At 40.2% G+C, this 17,422-nt stretch overlaps 1 protein-coding gene across 5 annotated transcripts in view; it reads left to right on the forward strand.

Annotated features, from left to right (window-relative positions):
- The first annotated feature begins 9,972 nt into the window (after positions 1-9,972).
- The window catches only part of cald1a (caldesmon 1a), a 56,639-nt gene continuing 49,189 nt past the window's right edge, over positions 9,973-17,422 (forward strand). Inside the window, exon 1 of one of the 5 annotated variants that reach the window (XM_087177069.1) lies at positions 9,973-10,174. The gene's annotated coding sequence lies outside the window, so the exon portion shown is untranslated. The remainder of the gene's footprint in view (positions 10,175-17,422) is intronic. The other 4 variants (XR_015437945.1, XM_087177071.1, XM_087177072.1 and 1 more) reach the window with 4 other exon arrangements.

Genomic DNA, 17,422 nt, shown 5'->3' on the forward strand with positions numbered 1-17,422 from the left:
GTCTGCAGGTACACAGCAGCTACACCTCGGATACAAAGAAAAGAGAAAAACCTTTGTTGAAATGGACCTATTGTGCATATGATAAAAGTACAAATGACTCTAATGGCTCACATATGACTGTGTGAAATTAAAGGCACCCTTTATAAGCTTGGCTTTTTTTATACATACTGTTCCAGTGTATATTTTTGTTTAAAAAAAAAAAAAAAGTCCATTAACTTGCTGTTTCCACAGCTTTCAGCCAAATGTGTAGCTCAGTAGATAGAGTTGCTCAGTTGGCGTGGAGATGGTTACCATCTATCTAACAGTTCTGCTGAGGAAGGCCATGAGCTGTGGCTGAAAACTTTGGCAACACCAAATAAATGAACTGAGATATGAGGAGGAGTTATCAATGATCTTTGCTGATTGGTTGAGAGTAGAATCTTAATTTTTTTTTTTTTTGTGAGTTTAAGTTCACCTTGATTTATATCTTCTGTTGCTTTTCAAACAATACAGTAAGTTAATATGTACACACTATTACTGTGAAAGGTGTTGCCCGTAGTGACAAACCCACATGACTGTGCAGTTCCCCTCAGCTAAACGTTGCCTTTCAGCGTCTTGTTTTTGTTTTACGACGCGCAACTTTACTGCTTCGATTCACTTGATCAGCCGGTATGCATGCTGGGTAAATGTTAGGCTTGCATCAACGCTTGTAGGCTCAGATTGTTGTGACAATGTATCTTGTGTCTTTGTCGGCCTGTTGTGGTTTCTGTATTGTTCTCTCTAGAATTCTGCATTTGCTTTTGTGATTTGTAATCGCTGTCATTCAACTGTCAAATATTATTTCACGCTACCAGGAGCCATCTGCAGACGCTGAATACCCAGCCAGTTTACCGCTCCACAGAGCTTCCTGAATGTGTGCACTGGACTTACATAAGGATAAACTTTGTCTATAACATCAAATAGACATTTCCTTTGCTGCAGCAGTGGCCGTGTGTTTCTTACATAAACAGCATCTCTCACTCAGGTGTGTACTTTTCTTTCTAAAAATCCACTTTAAAAGATATTATGCCTCATGTCTAGTTGATGGCTGGGTGAATTTTTAAAGCCATGGCTTTTACATGCCATTTAATGATGAATCCTTCGCTCTTTCGTTTTATTTCCTTTTTTTTTTTTCTCGTAGTGGTTTAAAGAAGGCTGCGTCTGTTCTCCTCACAGGAGCTCTGTAAGGATTTGCAATGAAAGATTGACACTGTGGATGATGAGCGCTACGATATTGAGGTGAAGGTGGCCAAGAATGAGAGAGAGGTACTTGTCTTTGTAATGGAAATGAACAGAAGTTTAACTCTGTGTCAGAATTTTTATGGAAGCTAACCGTACTTGTACTTTACCTGAGATAACCTCCAGCCTTTTGAAGTTCAAATGCTACACTCTCATCTTAATCCTCCTTCCAAGATTATATCTATTTACGTCTGTAACCACACCAAAGTGAAATTATGATCTTGTATGCACTGTCTGAACTAAGGGAATTGCAGAGATTGGTATGAAAAGCCATGCGTCATGTCAGATTGGATTCTGCAGACTTTGTGATCTGCTCTAATCCACAAAGGATACAGAATGAAAGATGTTCTGTATTCATGCTGTATTTGCCTGCAACATATCCAAGCTAGATTGAAGGTTGTAGAGGGAAATAGCCCAAATAGAAAAAACACTCAGCCTCACTTTATTTCTGTTGCTGACCCACGGTCCAGTTCGTTATTTTAGAAGATGTTGGAACAGTAGGTTCATAAGAGGCTGAAACCTGCAGCGGGTGGAGCGGTCCAGAGACCAAATTGAAACACCGTGAAGAAAAAGGGAAGTAAGGCTGGAGGCAGCGGCTTAGTCTGCTTTTTTCCCTCATATTTCTTATATTTGAGTGGAAGGTTCATTGCTTGGCATTTTAAAGCTGCCGATAAGTGCATTATCTTTTTTGTTAAAGTATATTTTTTGGCCGTTTTTTTTTTTTTAATGCCTTTATTTGATAGTATAGTGGAGAGAGACAGGAAACGGGGTGGCAGAGAGGGGGAATGACATGCAGCAAAAGGCCATCCGATGCGGGATTCGAACCGGGGCCAACTGCAACGAGGACTGTAGCCTCTACACATGGGGCGCCTGCTTAGACCACTACGCTACACGACGTTACCATTGAGAAGGTAAACATCAGTTGTCAGAACAGGCCAAGACTCCAGTAGCACTTGTAGAATAAAGAACAATTTTATTGTTAAATGTACAGCTAATGCTTAGTCATTGTTACTAAAGGCAGGCCTATTAAAAACCCCAGCAATCCAGTGTTTACAGACATTTAATGATCCCTGTCCTTGGAAATTACATTTCAAAAATATGGTGCATTAGAGACCTCAAGAATTAACTGAATGATAATGTGAAATAAAGGGAATGAGTCATATGGTATGTGGGTCAAGGTTGGCCCAGGTTTATACAATCAGTACTCCTCCCTCTCCTAATATATCACATTTGCAAGTGTTAAAATGTAATATTGAACTTCATGACTCTATAATGTAATGTGAAGCAAAGAGAGAGTCTGTACAAACAATTGTTAGAAGGTTGAGAAAAATGTTAAGGGCATGTGTTTGAGGACACAGAAGTTCTACACAGACATGATTTAAAATTTTCTGTTGCAAGACATTTAAAATAAACTCTAAAGTCTCAACTCTTTGTTTCTGTGCCAACAGAATCTGCCAACAGATTACAAAACCATGCAGAGGTGGTAATGTTGATCAAAAACTACTTACATCTGAATGTAAATAGATTTTCATCCACAGGGTCTGAATGAGGAGATGTCTTTGATTGTTTTTTTAATGGCTAGCTGTGGTATTTTCTGGAGGCCAACATACTACGGTTGTTTTTAATTTTTGTTGTATATATACACATACGTGTGTGTACATTGAGTTTGATGTATGTGTGAAGAATACTCTGTTTGCCTCTTACGTCCTTTTTCCTCATTGGCTGTTGCTGTAGTTTTCATAGTTGGCACCCCCTCATAATTTTGGGTCTTTGCTGAATGTAAATAGAAAGTGTAATGTTCCTATGGAGTCAGTTACTTGGACCCCATTTATTTATTTATTCATGTAGACATTGTTTGTTTACATCTCTACAAATTTAGCCCCATTAACACGAGCTATTTGCAGTTCCCGTGTGCAGTGTGCCCATGTACAAACAACTATCGCCGGGTTACTTTGATGCTGAAGAACACTTAAAAATGTGATGTTCCTCAGGAAAGTTCTGGACTTTGGATCATATTTTCTCTGTGATTTCAAAGTGGATTCATGACAGTTGATTCACAATGGATATTGGAGATATAATATGCTTGGGAAGTGTTAGACACATTTAGTCTTTGAAAAATTTAGCGAGTTTAATATTACTTTAATACTACTATATTTTCTCACTTTTTGTCACCTTTTGCACATGGCATGAATTGGTTCTTTTTTGCATGAGTTGTCTCTTCTACTTTTTGGGTGTTTTTTTCCTATGAGATTAGACTTTGGAGATACAACCATGTGCTATTCCATCTTTTATGGAACTGCCCTCAACGAAAGAATGTTATACTCCACTTGCCTGCAAAAAAAAAAAAAAAAGATACTTGGCTATAAAATTCCATTTGTGGCATGTCTGTGTGTTTTCGGTGATCCTTGGTCTTCCTTCAAACATGTGGCCTTCCCTCATCCTCAGATTGGAGACCCTCCAGGCTATCACAACTGTGATGGAATCTCTCAGTTGAAAAGGAAAAAATCTGTCAAGCACCACTACGCACAGTATATAGGTGCTTAACATTACAGCCGAGAAGCTCTTAATAATTAGGTGGAGAAGTTGAACTGAAAGTGGTCAGATACTTCAATCACATTAAAGGCCCTTGAGGCTGGCTCATTCAGGTAGCAGCACACAGAACGTTTGCACTGCAGTGTAACTACTGTGAGAATAATATGCTCTGAGCCTGCTGGCTTCTGTTGTAACCTTTCTCTCTTTGTTTTTGTTGTCAGGCCTGTTAAAAGATAATGCAAGAAAATTCATTTGAAATATCCCTTGAGTTTTTTTTAGGCTACCATAGAAAAATTTCAGTTATCCAAGAAAAAAAAAGTGACCTTTAAAGATCTTTATTGTGACCCACAGACCAGTGTTTTACATAGTGATTCATCTACTTTACATTCTGAACTGTTGGTGGCAGTATAGGTCAGGTTGCTGACACCATAACAAATAAGGGATCTGACTCATACTTACAATGTTCACTTTATCATAATCTCCACCAGGGGCTGTCCAAGCATCACCCTCCATTCATCCATACATCCTGTACTGATGCATGAAATGGTTTAAAAGGGAGGACAGTACAATGGCAAGAAGATCAACCCCAGTGTGTGATTGGACTTTACTGGTCCATAGACACTACACAGTGTACATGTGTAATAATTTATTCACATGTATAATAAAATTAAGCCAGTTTTACTTTATAGTCTGAGAAAATAAACTTGCAGTAAGTAAGCAGGTAGAGTTTCAGTGGAATGTTGAAAAATATAGAGTGTGTTATGATTGCACAGAGCAGAACTACATTTCCACATGTGCACTATATGTACCGTATCTGCAAAATATACATAAGAAAAACAATTCAGTTTCCTGATGTTGCATACTCTTCCTCATGTCATTTAGCAGGTTTTTTTTATGCTGAACAGATGGCCTTGTTGTGATTGGACGCAGATGGGGTTTCCGTGGTAATATCAAACATCCCACACAATGTTACAGTATATTTGCCCCAGCTTTGACTCCCAAGCAGAAATTATTTCAAAGCTTTATTGTCTGCTGCTGTCTCATGTGTGTCAGTGCAGCTTAGTCCGAAACAAGCAAGAAATAATACAGAAGGACCATCATTTTCCATGAATTGCTAATACTACTGTACAGTTGAATGGCACAACATGAAATGTCTTTGAATTTCCTCTCATGTAACAACCAAAGTCTTGGCTGTCAGATCAATCCAGATACAGATATTTATCTCTTTATGTTTGTTGATGTGGCTGTGCTGGGATTTCATAGGAGCTTTGCAGAGGTGTCATGGGAATGATTCACTTAAACATCTGTGATGGGAGGTGCCCACTTAATAACCTCAGTGACATCTCTCTCTTACTCACCCCTCTTTCTTTACTATGAATCAAAGCCAGGATTCTACAAACACACCTTTTCACATGGGATATGTGTATTACATCCAGTTTTTTAAGCAAATAAGAAAACTTTGATATTTTCCAGTGGTCATCGCTGTTTTTATAAAGAGTAAACTTTTTCAGACCTGAATATTTCCCATATAATGAAAAGCAACCGTTCGAGTGGTGCTTTGCAATTAATGTGGCAGGAAAATAGCCACTGACAACGTGGCAAAGATCCATTGTTGGATGCTAGAGGTGGATTTTGGTCATGAGTGAGCTTGGTAATGGTTACAGCCTGGTGAGAGCAGTTACCAGATGGCCTGGAAGAGACATACCAGCTATGTCAGCTCATCTGTGGGCAAATGTGTTTTTTTTCTTTCTTTTTTACCAGTTCTTCCTTGGTACACTTGGTGTGTTTGAAATGCTCTTGCACCTGACTGTGGGTTTAGGTTATGGGTTCTTAATAATGCAGAAAGCCAGATGCTATATATGTCTTCTCAAAAAGAAAGAAAGAAAGAAAGAAATAGAGGCAAATCTTTTCTAGAATAATGACAGAATGATGGAAAAACATTTCTCTTCATGTATGTAGTTTTATGCTCTACGCCAGCTCTTGGGAATTCAGTTCAGAGCTACTTTGATGTCATGAAACGCGACATGAAAGAGTTCTTACCTTTAAACCACATTCTTCACATAATGGCACTAAGCCAATTTTTTTTTTGACAAACTCTCATATTTTCCTGACTAGATTCAACATTTCATAAAAAGTCAACAAGCAGGGGATTCTGTGTTTGCTTTGGTTAGACTTATAGCCAGTGTGACGGAGTCCCCCAGGGACACATCCCAGGGACCTTGAACATGTGAAAGAGTTAGAACTTGAGCCAGGTGGGTCAGAGCAAGGCTTTTAATCCCTCCTTGAGCCTCCTGCACGCTACATGTAATTGATCAGTATAAATCATTTTATATAATGGTATTAGCCGTGCAAGGAGGTCAGAGGGCTTAGTGCAGGGAGAGGATTCGTTTCCATCATGCACATTAACAGAAGAGGCTCGGATTTCATGTAACAGTTACTCTTCTGGTGATCCACATATATACTGTCAATCCACCTTGATCTAATGCTGTCATATATTAAACTGATGTGCATTACACAGTAATGTTGGTCCCAAATATCTGAAAAATGATTGGATAAATTGCCATGAAATTTGGTGCGGACATTCTTTGGTGATGCCCCAACTTCTACTCTATAGCACCAGTAGCTGACATTTTAGTTTTTTGTGAATCTTAACAACTGCTGGATGGATTAACATGAAATCTTGTGCAGACATTCAGGGTTCCTAGGGGGATGAATCCTAAAGACTTCAGTGATCTCCTGACTTTCTCTATAAAGGAATATATAGCGCCACTATGCTCTCCTTAAGAATAATTATCTTAACTCTGGTGATCCTTTAATCTTTCATCCTTTGCCATTGTTAAATTAATATGTTAATTTGTCCAATACTTTTCCCCATCAGTTAGCATGCTGATGTTAGCTGAAACCACCACTGTGCCTCAGTAGGCTACTAGCATGACTCTTACATTTATTTGTTTATTTTAAAACTTTATTAGGATAATTTTTCATCCTTCTCATGGGTGTGGTACCAATGTCATCTTAGCCAATTTACTGTTATCTGTGTAGTGATATTCCATCAGTTCAGAATACTTAGAACAGGTCATTTGTGGAGGGGTACAGCCAGAGAATGTGACATTGTTGTGATAATGTTGTTGTTTGTGCATGGAATGTGGCAGGGCAGTTGTCAATATTAACTCAAGCAGGAACCTTACACTAGGGAAAGAGTCCAGATGTTTTCTGCTGCAGGTGTCTATCCTTTGTTTACATTTTTGTGTTTAACATCACACAATAGAGAGACAGAGGAAGGAGAAAGATCAGAGTGATAAAAGTCCTGGATTATACCCAGGACACTGCAGGTGTTTTGTATGCACATCAACCAGCTGAGCTACCGAGACATCCTGGATACCAATCATCCATCATACATACACAGTCTGAGTAAGGCTGAAGTATCTGTTACTGCATTTCAAGTTGATATCTCACATGGATGACTTTTACTTTATTCTTAAACAGGGAGATCTGATTCTATTTAAAACTGTCCTGGTTTTGAGTTGTTATGTTTTATTGCACTGTGATAATTCTGTTGCAGAATAACACATGGGGCTTTCATCCTTAACAATAACACTTTTCTACAACTGAATACAACTTTGAAGGCATGTCCTATCCTCACCTCTAATGTCAGTTTCACACAATATGGCATCACAGTCTTTCATCTCATCTAAAACAATATAATGAAATGGGAAAACGTCAAAGGTTTGTTAAAAGCAATGCGGTGTTAAACCTTTCTAACTGGCTCTGAGGTGTTTCATCTGATGTAACGTTTTGAAGGTATATATGTCAGGTAGTTTTGGCAATACGAATCTCTCTGACCTGAGGCTGATCTGTGCATCTCTGACAGCAGCTGCGAACAGCTCACAGAGAGCAAAACAGCCAAGAGCCATAATGTCTCCTACTTGGTTTGCTGCCAGATAACCATGGACCAGTGTCCATATGTTCACTGCTATCTCTGCTGGCACTAATATGGCCAAGACCTATGTCCATTCAGGTGAGGTAAGCCTCTTTTTTTCAACCACAGGACTCAATTGCTAAATCATCATGAAAAGCCTCAGCCCTGAGGAGGCTGAGCATAAACTATAGCATTGCTGAGGTAAACACCTGAGCTCATGATGTGGATATATAGCAAGTGACTATCAAGTACGAAGCATTATACTAACCCTAAACATGCCCCAGCTATGGCATCTTTTTTGGCAATCAAATTGTGCCATGAAGTGATTTTGGATCATGTTAATGGGGGTTTCAAGGGCCAAGATATTGTGTGCAAAACAAAGGATGACAAGTTTATCTTGAAATACATATTTGTTAAAAGAATAAAAAGAAACCATTTAATTTCTTGAGCAGGATGGGTATGTGTGTGTGTGTGTGTGTGTGTGTGTGTCCCGTTTTGTCACATACACACATACAACAGGCACATGCACACCACACACTTACACACAATTGCACATACACAATCAACAGACTGCATCTATTTCGCTTTATCTTAAAGAAAACACATGTATAAAGAACACCAGCGCATATGGTGCTCATTTCTGCACCAGTGGCCTAATGCTCTTAAGTTCATTCTTTGTTCTGAGTATCATTGTTTTAAAGGGGAAGACAAAGCGGGGTAGTGTCCACATGCTGCTGTTCAATAGTAGAAAGTAGAACACAGAAGCTATTGTGTTTGTCACCTCCAAACTCCCTGCATCCTTAGCAAAACTGCTGACAGAGAAAAGGTCACAAATATCAGGGGTGCATTTGGTAGAGGGGACTAAACATGACACCACACTTTTATCAGTATCCTTTACCTTAAAGAACTTTATATGCAGTACATGGAGAAACTGGTGCTTGATGCATGATCGTCAAGTCAAAAATTAATGCTCAAAGTAAAGTCAGGTATGTAGCTTTAATTGATGATACTGAAGTCATGTCATCTATATTTTTCAGGAAATTTGGGGCATTTAGCAACCATTTTATATTTAAAACCCTACTACTGTGAGTATTCTAGAGGCTGATTCCAGTATTTTTTAAGTTTAACTACTTTTAGACCAAAAAATACAAAAGAATTATAAAAAAAACAGCTAAGATTCCTATTTTCAGAACAAAAAATATCCGGCCATCCATCTTTGAAAAACCCAGACGGTTGTTTTACATCTTCTTAAGGTATTTCCAGAATCCTCAAAGTCTTCTGGATGAAAAATATTCCATCAAAAAGATTTTTACCAGTTTCTTAAGTTGCAACTACATTTCCTTTCTAGGTAAACAGAAATGACACATTCTTTATTTTTTGTGCAAATGTTAGCATGCTAACACGCTAAACTGAGATGGTAAACATGGGGAACATTACTTGCTACACATTGGCACGTTGTATTGCTAGCATGACATTAGCATTTAGCAAAAATGAAAAAAATAATTTAGTTCCAAAACTAAATGCTAAATGCTGTATACAGCCTCACAGAACTGCTAGCATGGCTGTAGACGAAACACAAGAAATTTAACAACAATATAAACAATTTATTTCATACACAAATATAAAATATTGTAAAGTAATATCAATATAACTCAAAATAAATGAGCTAGCAACTACTGCTGCCACCTGTTTGGATTAGAAAATGAGGAACTTGGGGAAACAGGTTGAAAGTCTTTTTAATCATTCCTCTGACTATTTTTTTGTCCAGCGGGAAGAGTCTTAACTTCAGAATAGCTGTAAGTGTTGTTAGAAGATTCAGAAGCCAGAGAGCCTTGTGACTTAAAAGTATATTAAAGGCAAAAACTGTGGCTACATGTTAGCATAGTCTGCGTTTCTTTTAAGTGAAAAAATTTAATATTATAATATTGATAATAGTGGTGGTGGTTACTTGAGGTCAACTGCACCTCTTTTATGAAGTTGCCACCACATCAATGTTAATATGAAACCGTTCAGGCCTACTGGTCTGCTTGTGAACAACCATCCCTCCTTTTTGTCCAAGATTAACATTTCACATGATCACTCCTGACAGTTGATTTTCTTTCAGAGGCCCCCCGAAGGATAACCAGAAAGGGCACTTTCTGTCTATGAAGTCACTGTAGCTGCTGGGAGTGTTGCACGGGTTCTTCGCGGAGTTGACACATTTCATTTTTCATTTCGGACTCAGACAGGCTTAGTAAAATGCTTTGAGAGTGAAGTCTGAGCTGTAGCTTAGCGTTTCGAGAGCAGACTGGAGCGGACAACTCGGCCAAGAGTAGATGAGCGATTATATCTTAAAGGGAGGGGCTTGAACTGGTATTCAGTTTGGTTTTATCATTGAGTGTTGTGGAGGACTGACTGCAGACTGGCTCTCTCTCCTCTCCTCTCACTCGACTCAAGAGCTCTACTTTGTCCGGTTAAGATCCACAGGTAAGCGCAAATACTGCCTGCACACTCTGCAAACTCTTACAGTTTTATACACGCTCTCAGGAAGAGAGTTCATGACCCACTGATGCTCTAGCAAAAGTAAAATACGATGTATTATTTGACGATGGGAGATTATCACATTCCGGGTCTCCACTGTGCGCATGGGCTGCTGCTGCTGCTGCTGCTGATACTTTTCTCAACACATTGCCGCTCCCTCTTTTGTGCAGTTTCCACGCCAGCAGTGAACTGAGAGCGAAATAAACTCACAGTTGCGAGGTATAACAAACTTTTCTATAGCTCGAGCAGTGATGCTGTCATGTAAATGTTTTGTTAACCGCGGGACTACACAAAGAAAAAGCATAGCCTCCGTCCACTCCTGTAAGGCGCGCGCACTCTTTCAGATTCTTATCGAACAAAGTATGAAGGGGGGGGGGGGCGACTCCTCCAACCCCCTGGCCTGCCAAGTTTCTCATAGCCTCAGCAGCCGACATGGCACTGAGCACTGCCTGAAACAACTTTTTTGGACTGGAATAGAAGATTTGAGAGACACACATATAGTTTTTGTCTTTTTTATAACATCCTTTGTCAATAGCATCCCCCAAACTCTAAAGGAAAGCTGTGTTTTTAACCCATAACAGCAGAATGTGGATGTAAACTTGTTGAAATTTGACATGTGGAAAGTGTACAGAGTTGGCTAAAGGCAAGGATGGGCCTCATATGCCTACCAGCACACCACATGCCCCTCAAAGATCAAATCTGACTGTGATTGTGCTCAGTTACTGATTACAGTTGTCCTTTGGTGGATGAACTTTAAACACATCCAGCATCTCTTGCAGACAAAGTCATAGCGTAGGCTTGCAAAAGGTAGGCCTGCTCATTCGCAGATGAATCCACTTCTCATCATTTCAAGGTATCACATTCTTTGTAATCCCACTACCCCTGAGGCGAAAGAGACTCTTCAACTCTCATTGTAGTTGAGTTGGACAGCAAGTCTTTTGATGTCAGCTTTATTACATAGTAGCATCTGTGAAATGGAAGCATGGAAAATGGAAGAGGGTGGAGGGAAGGAGCTGCAGAGGGTAGATCTGTAGGTTCTCTTCTTTTAAAAAAAAAAAAAAATGCTTTCAGGCTAGAGACAGCATAATAATTGTCCATGAAACTGTATCTGATAACTTGTGCAGTGTTTGGAAAACATGTGGAGAATGCCCTCCACTCCTTATAAGGCGCAGGCCCAACCTGGTGACAGATGATTGGAATAGCCTCTGGAATGCAATGCATGACAATCCTCTCATACAGTGGTTCACAATGTTTTTGTCCGATGTACCACCACAGCCCTGTCAGATGAGCTAAGTACCCCTTCAATGCAACCGTTGTCATGTTCCAGATGTGTTCATTTCAACTCCTGCTCCCTGCCAATTATCCATTATGTTTAGCTAACTATTTAAACCATCGGCACCTATATGGTGCATGCGTGCACGTTCACGGTTAAGTTGTGGTTTGTCTCAAAGGTTATGTAACCACTGTTCCTATGGTGGCAAGTTTACATACATTAATACACAATACTGACCAAACCACACCACACTGGCTTTATGAGTAGATGAGTTGACGTCGTGATTCAGTCAATACACTTTATTGGTTCTCTTGCATTTTAACTGGATTATGTGAACTGTGAATATTTTGTTTCCTCATTTGAAGACAAAAAGTGGTCACTGGCCCACCGATGTGGCAGCCCGATGGCTAGGATGTCCAGTAGCCAGTCCGAATATGAACATCTGCCTTTATCTCTCCTCTCTTTTTTTTATTCTTCATTCTCTCTCTCAACCCATTGCCCTCGGCAGGGTGTTGCTTAATCCATTGTTTCAAATTAAAAGCCCTCTGCAGAGTCATGTGTTTAAACAACTGTTTAAACTTCTCTGCTCGCTTCCTAGCCAGTTTTCATGCACTATCAATCAACACATGTTGTGTGAATGTGTTACGGCCGGCTATATAGATCACTTTCCCAAAGTGGTCTCAGACTTTTGGAGCCCATTGTATATATATTTGAGAATCAAAGCTTTTTTTCAGTCTTTGCATGTATGTTCATTTGAACACATACATTTGCACACAGCTATCTCTAGGCTGAAACACACAGAAAACCACAGGCTTTACAGTCAAATGCATGTAGTGCTTTGTAGTGTACTTAGTAGGGGATTTTATAATTGGCATGATATGATATGGGTGCAGAGGAATCTGGAGGTAATTGCACAGAGTGATAACAGGGGTTTGGCAGTGTGGGGCGAGAGCCAGGGCCAAGGTTAGGGCTGGGCGGGCAGGATGTAGGGAACACTGCCATGCATTTCCGGAGTCTGGCTCTGGACTGCACAGTGCGGTGAAGGCTTCTAGTTACTGTACGCTGGCTCCCTCTCCTACTCCCTCCCTTTTCTACCTTCTCTCATGCACTTGATTAATGTTAAATGTTGTATCAGGTGATTATTGTGCCTTGTTCTCATCATAATCCACATCTGCTAAACCGTGAAGCATTCATGAATCTGTCCATGTACAGTTATGTGTTTACATGTATGTAGTATATGTGGGAGCTTTGTTATAGTTTGATCCTAGATGCTCATAATCCAGCACAGTATCAAGTTCCAAAGCAAGAATCCAGAGTTTCCCTGCAAGGCAATAGTTTCTTACCACCACTGAGCTAAGGCAGCCAACCAAGTGGCAAACTGAATTTGAATAGAGTGGAAAACTGGCAAAGATAATTTTCTAACACAAATGATCAGACTGTTCAGTTCCTTTTTATTAGATGTTTACCTATACTGTGTTCAGTGTTACGGTTTTTCCAATGTGGCTCGGCCTCCAGTGATCACATGCTGACACGTCAGTCCAAACATACATTGTTTCTGCACAGCAGGTGCCAGAGCTATTTTCTGGTTTCTTCTCATAACGGACCAGTGAAACTATGTCAAGCATGTTTCCTGTGTTCTGAACTTTTTGCCCCATGGCTTAGTTTTATGCAGACTTTTTTTTTTGTTCTAAGAATATGGTTTGAGATGGCGATGCAGCCCCACCATGACTGCAGAACCGCAAGCAAAATGATTGCCCTCTGTTTCATCAATGGTGTCCTTGTCGTCTGTGTCTACCACTTGCTTGGAATGAAGTTAGTTTAGGTTTTAGGTTTGTGTCTTCTGGACAACAGCAGGAGTAGGACAGGGTTCAGCTCATTTGAAGTGATTGTGATTGACATGCAGCTAGCGCTCATGGGACTGTGGTCCTGGACTCGAGCCCCACAGTGTACTCGTTCTGTTCCCCCTCGCCTTTGAATTCGATAGCATGTAATTTGAATGCGCTGCATCCAGAACCGCACACTAAGTTGTATAATATGGTGAGCTTGGACGGACGGGCAGATCTCGGGTTGGAAAAGAATCCTTAACTCCTTCACTGAGTAACGACGGTCAGCAAGTGGTAGACAAAAACTGGTAGTGCTGCTTAATTGCTTGTGAAGTCACACGAGGGCATGAAACCTTAGATGATGTTTATTTAGGTCCTGGAAAATATGCAGGACGAGCTCTGCAGATGTTTGTGATGTAAATTCAAAATTCCGGTTATTTGCCATTTTAAAAAGAACGACCTCTCATGCCATGAAATTTCCCTCTGTGTAATTTAGCTTTATATCCTGTTTGTTGTTCCTCGTTACGCAGCCAAGATGACATGGAACAGTTCTGTAGGGGAATATCCAAGCTGCTCTCGGATGATCTGCCATTTGTTCACTGCACAGTTAGACTCTGGTTGTCTCTCGGGTGATGGAGAATGCTACTCTCATTTCTTTTTTCGTCTTTTAGTTGACCCATACGCTGGCCTATAATAGAATCACCACCAAATGAAGTCTTATTTAATCAAACCACATTTACATAGCTATTTTCAAGCCACAGATTAAATATATTTTACATGCAAAAAGAATTTCACTGTGATCCTTCTTCCTATCTTTACGTCCTTTCTTTGCAAACTATATCCCAAAATTCGATTCCTCTGACTGAAGCAGTCATGTGGGCGTGACAGACCTGTGTTTGAATTCCTCTGGGCTTTAGTCACACTCTGATAAAGAGGGTTTGTTAGATCAGCCTCTCGCTCGTGTCATTTTCTGACTTTAAAGTGCTATCACTCAAGGCCAGATTGCCTAATAGGCAGTATGGCATGTCGGTGTTGGTAATTGACATATTGGTCCGCCATCTGCTAGTTGCCAGATGCCAAGCTCCATCAGAAGTTTCATGGCTATAAAAAACACAATTCTATTTCTTTCCCCCTAACTAAATCTTTTTTTTAAGTGGGTGATGATATAATTCATGAGGCAGCCTTGCTTTATATCTTAAAAGGTAAAACCTCCTCTCTTACTCACGTGGTCTACATTTCTTGGGGTTTTTGTGGATGATTGATTGTGCGAGAGTGAGGTCAGTGCTCCTAAGCATTGCTTCTGATGTCATCCAACAAAGATGCATGTTCTCCCCTTCGTTCCCCAAAGCGGGTTATTCTGAGAAGTGTACAAAACTGTTGAGAGGGACATTTAGCCTTTGGGCTTCTTCTCATCTGATAAAACAAGCACAGGAAATGTCTCTGTTAGCTGATTGGCCTTGTGTTTTCCTTTCGGCGTCCTCCCACCGGGACCTCAGACGTGCACAGTGTGTCCCTGTGGCAGAGAAACCACCTTACTTGTCTCTGTCCTAACAGCTACATTAACTTTCCCTTCGCCTCTCTCCTTTCCTTTGACACCAATCTATTCTACCTCAGCCCATTTCTCCAAAAAATAAATGATTACTATAACGTTCATTCTCACTTCACCCTGCTTCTTCTCTTCGCCAGCTTTCCATTCTTCCCCGTCTGTCCTCTCTTCACCTCCCTTCTCTTCCTCCTCCTCCTCCTCCTCCCTTCTGCTCTCAGCTTATCGTCTTCCTCTCATAGCGTCCCAATACTAAACAAACATTGCTTATCAAGAGACTGTCAAATCACCTTTTAAAAGTCCCATATTTTAGGGTAATGGGGAATTAAAGGAACATGGAGGTAATAAGGTGATGTAAATCCCAGCGGCGTGTGTGAAAAATACCACTGAGTGTAAACACATGACTGGTGAGGTCATGTGTTTACACAGTTAGCAAGGTTAACCGCTCTATGAATCGCATGGGGGAAAACAGACAGGGCAGTGTGCGGGTCAGTTATAGGCCTGCTGGATTTATGCTTGTGGCTATAGAGGCTCTGTGTGTGTGTTGAAGTGTGTACAGCAAATGTGAAGGACAGCTTGGAGCGTCCACGTTGGACGTCCGCCATCATGGGAGTGAGAACTGGCGAGAGCAAGATCAGCCTTGTATGTGGTAATGATGAAAGTGAGGACTTACCTCATACACATAAAACAATCACTGTGTCCTTACAAGGGTATTCACATGAGTCAGACTTCTGTTTCATTCTTTGGAAGAGCTTCAAAGAGAGTATTTTTTATTCCAACTAAGTTCTAACTATTTGAACATTTATTTAAGTCTTGGTGTAAAATCTAAGGAGAATACAATATTGTCTGATGGTTTCACAACTTATTAATTTAGGGCTGTGACTAGTGGTTATTTTTACCATCCAATCTGCTGATAATTTTCTTGATGAATCATTCAATTGTTCAGTCTATATTTCATCGCAACAGTTAGAGGTTATGTCTTGAAATTGATTGTTTTGTCAGACCCACAGTGCAAAACAAAGTTATTCGACTGATAATTGTATAAAACATAGAAAAACAGGAAGTTCTCACAATTGAGAAGGTGGAACTGGGAAATGTTTAGTATTTTGCTATGTAGGTGCCTTCAACCTGCATTAGCCTGCATAACTGTTTTTGCTGCCCTGTGGGCTGCGTTAATAAGTTGAACACACTACACTGACATATTATCTACTTTTTTTTGTTGGTATGTCTGACGTGTTAGCAAACAGTTGCACATCCAGCAGACACGGAGCAACATTAGCGTTTGTTTGGCGTAGTGTTTATTGACTAAGTCCAATGTTTACTCTCCTTTTAGGTCAATTTTGCCCTCCTCAAACTCCTGTGGAAAATTTCTGACTCATTAGCTGCTAAATGCTCCACTATGTGTACTAGCTAGTTGCTAACTTTGTCTGTCTGCTGTTTGGTGCTGGCCAGGTAGCTTACAGCGGGTTTAGCAGAGCTTTTTTGCTGAATAAGTTGGCTGCTGTGTCTGGAAACAACGCTGATAAGCGCGGTGAGAGAGAATCAGAACAGTGAAGTTGTGAAACCAAAACAATGAGCTGAAAGACACTAAAATGACAATAACACCCTTTGTGTAGCCGAGGGGAACTGCAGAGTTGATTAATTACTCTCTGGGTTTTTCATTATGAGCCCCACTTTCCACATTATACATCTATTTGATCCATTGTTAAAATTGATAAAATTTTGATTAAAGCAGCTTTAAATGAGTCATCATCAGTTAAAGTTCGGGTGAGTAATTTTCTATTCGGTCAGCTAATCATTTAATCAAGTACTTGTCTAGTTTTAGCACAAAATAAAATTTCATTCATCCATAATGCATCTGAAACCTTTTGCTGTCTGGTTCGTAAAGTGAAACTTTAGACATGTGTCTTATAGAAAGGCATACTGTTGTAAATGGTCTGTATCCATCTTTCCCACCTGAATGAGCCAGTGAGGCAGCAGCACAGTCTGAGGTCTGTGTCGGGGCTGCAGTCAGGAGCAGTGGTAATTGTTTAAGAGTGCATTTATAGAGTGTACTCTTTGTGCCTCCTAATCAGAAGCATACTCAGGCATTTACATATGAGCCTCCGAGGATTGCTCAGGAATGTATTACAAGCAAGGCAAGAGGACAGAAGAGTAAGAAAGCCGGAGTTAGCGCGCCACTCCTCTGTTGCCATTTCTTTCCACTTCACATGTCACAGCGCTGTTGGGAGCGGGTAAGATAAGTGTGTGTGTTGGAGAGGTGGGTGGGGGGTTGAAAGTGATTTAGGCTGAAGATCAAAAGCACACAATGGCTGATGCAAAGCCATTCCTCCCTCAACACTAGTAACAAATGTAGAGTATGTTTAGGCACACTTTCAGCATTCTCTTCCCGTGTCTTTGAGACATGGATACCAACAGTTTCTTTAAAAAAAAAAACCCAAAAACCCGGTAGAAATCCAACACTCTCATCTATCTACCTACTGGAGACCTTTATAGATTAGATCTGCTTTTTGTGGATTCATTCAGTATGCATTAGGTAATTTGTCAATTTTTCT

The sequence above is a fragment of the Seriola lalandi genome, unplaced genomic scaffold (genome assembly GCF_002814215.2).
Source record: "Seriola lalandi dorsalis isolate HSWRI2012SDOR001 ecotype SW California unplaced genomic scaffold, Sedor1 jcf7180002054579, whole genome shotgun sequence".
NCBI classification, from domain to species: domain Eukaryota; kingdom Metazoa; phylum Chordata; class Actinopteri; order Carangiformes; family Carangidae; genus Seriola; species Seriola lalandi.